General features: G+C 35.1%; 1 long non-coding RNA gene across 1 annotated transcript in view; it reads left to right on the top strand.

Annotated features, from left to right (window-relative positions):
• The window catches only part of LOC107740580 (uncharacterized), a 10846-nt gene extending 9564 nt beyond the window's left edge, over positions 1–1282 (top strand). Inside the window, exon 3 of the long non-coding RNA XR_001640089.1 lies at positions 1272–1282. This is a non-coding gene — a long non-coding RNA (uncharacterized LOC107740580). The remainder of the gene's footprint in view (positions 1–1271) is intronic.
• The last annotated feature ends 1235 nt before the right edge of the window (positions 1283–2517 follow it).

Here is a 2517-nt window from a genome sequence, read left to right as displayed (position 1 = left end):
TTAATGTATTATCTTAATTATGAACACACTGGTTTGTAGTGCAAACAGATTTACCATTTACTGCACGTTGTTATTCTCCTCGTTATTTTGGAGGTGCTGTCATAGCAACAGGTCCTTAAATTTAAACCTGCTTAAGGTTTATTTCATGTAAACAGGATTAGATCACATCTTTGTAAGCAGAACTGATACTTAAAATCTGTCCCAGCCACTGCTACTTTATTAGAAGAGTACCCTACTGATCCAGGGACAGTAATTAAATTAATACAAAAAATATTATAATGTTGTGTAGTCATCATCTATAATATAGACACAGTCACTATAGTCAGCCAGGTTTACTCGTTACGACTTTTTTAATTATATGATGTCATTACATTGCTGTCTTGCCGCCAGCCAGTCGCTGCATTGCTGATCGTGGTTTAGAGTATCGATACATAGCCCCTTTTAAATCAACCCATGAACGCGCAATTATCTTAGATAACTCAATCCAGCCATACTAATCATCAACAACAGATGCGTTCGAAGAACCGAATTAGCCAGATCCTGATTAGCGCGATGATATCATCTCGGATGTAATAAACAACGTACGAAGAACGGGCCCCTGTTTCACAATTCGAATCTCCTGAATGAATGATTCGATGACAAATACTTTTTTTTTTAAACGGGCAGTTGTCGCCACCTCCTGGCGGAAGAGTATAAGCGTTACAATACATACACGTGTTAAGATACTTTCATTTTGTTCGCTACTGTAGAGAATAAGTGTTTATACTCAAACTATAACTTTTATCCCAGTACTTATGTTATTTAAATGTCTGTAACACAGAAATAATGATGTGTGGTTGAAAAGACTGTTTGTGTTGCTCTTTCTGGATCAGCAGCAGCATGAATGATTCATTAACATGGGCAGCGACAAAACATGCTTCTCACGCTCCACTGAAGCTCGCGATGTGAAACTGATGTGAGCTGAATCATTGTCATTCAGGAATAAGATTGTGTGCGTGTTTGAAAAGAGATTGCGATCTTTAAACGATTAATCGTGCAGCTGTAATGTAAACACTGCAAATTGTTTTGCGAGGATATCATCACGTTCTCGTGAGACCAGTCGGATCTCGTGAGATCTCGTGCCACGAGATCTCGTCACATCCCTATTTATTAGTAAACATTAACAAGCACATTATTTCACATTTCTAGATATGTGAATATATATTAACTAATGATCCATTAAGCATTACATAATGTTTGTTAATGATTTATTAATGAAAGTTATTATAAAGTGTTACCCAACTGGTGCTTCCCTCTCTTGATAGTATTTTTTTTTTTCTAAATATTTTCCCTTGTAGTGTCAATTCTTAGGAATGGTGCCCTGACACACATCACAGAGGCCGAGATAGAAACGGCTATACAAAACTGGCTCAGGTTGAGCAAAGATAGACTTGGAGGGCAGCGAAGGCAGAGACCACAGCTTTAAAAGTGTGCCAATCAATGAAACTACAGCTCTGGTTTTGACTGGTGCTAAGGCAGTGCAATATGAAATCTAGGTTGTGGTTTCAAAATCTAAAAAAGCTAGGGATTAGTTACTTTGCAGTCCTACTTTAAATTCCCCTGAGCCACACTGATGCTGCTTAGCTCATCACACATTTTAAAGGTGGCATTCTTTTTCAAGCAAAGATAGCAACTTAATTACATTTAATTTTCCTTACATGCACCCTGACATTTACATTTCATTAATTTATGGCCTACTGTACAGAGATGAAATTACAATAAAATGAATAAAATGAATTTTTAAAAACAAGGGAATTTTATGGATTCAGCCTTTAGTCATTTACCTCATCTCTAACCAGATCATTCAGGGCTCAGTAGATATCTGAACACTTTTCTTTGTTGTTGTTTAATCTTGAATTTCTGCCTCCCCAGAAAAAAGGAACAATATAATTTTACAAGCATGTGGCATTAAAAGTGACGTAAAAAATTCTAAATAAAGTAAAGTAAGTAAAGAAATATAAACTTCTAAATTATAAAAATTTATATTTGTTGTTGAAATATATTCATTTGTGGCTGTCATAACTTGTTTCATAACAGATTTATTTAATTAAATAATTAAGACATCTCTTAAATAAATTATTATGAGTATATAGTCTAATATTTCCACAAAATGCACTTCTCTAGAACTAGGTGTTTATACAGCGATCTGTCACGCCACATCAACCAGCATCAAAACGGCAATTATTGTTTGAATTTACTGAAAAAAATTGACATAATTATAAAGATGAGACTTTGTTTCTTATCAAAAGTAACAATATATAAAACTGGAAGTTTCCAGTGAAGTTCCACTCTTGCAGTATTATTAGATAAGAGTATTATTATCATGCATTATTATTATCATGCAGTATTTCTAACAAAGCTACCGACAATGTTACAACCAATGCTCTGTGACTGTGACATGGTTTAATGCATGTGCGTTGAACATTCAAGTCATTCTACACTGAAGGGTGGAGCAGAGTTGCCATAGAAATGGGGCGG

The sequence above is a fragment of the Sinocyclocheilus rhinocerous genome, unplaced genomic scaffold (genome assembly GCF_001515625.1).
Source record: "Sinocyclocheilus rhinocerous isolate Xijiao unplaced genomic scaffold, SAMN03320098_v1.1 scaffold1247, whole genome shotgun sequence".
NCBI lineage: Eukaryota > Metazoa > Chordata > Actinopteri > Cypriniformes > Cyprinidae > Sinocyclocheilus > Sinocyclocheilus rhinocerous.
The sequence above is the reverse complement of the archived record's forward strand: the minus strand, read 5'-3'. Positions and strand labels throughout refer to the sequence as shown.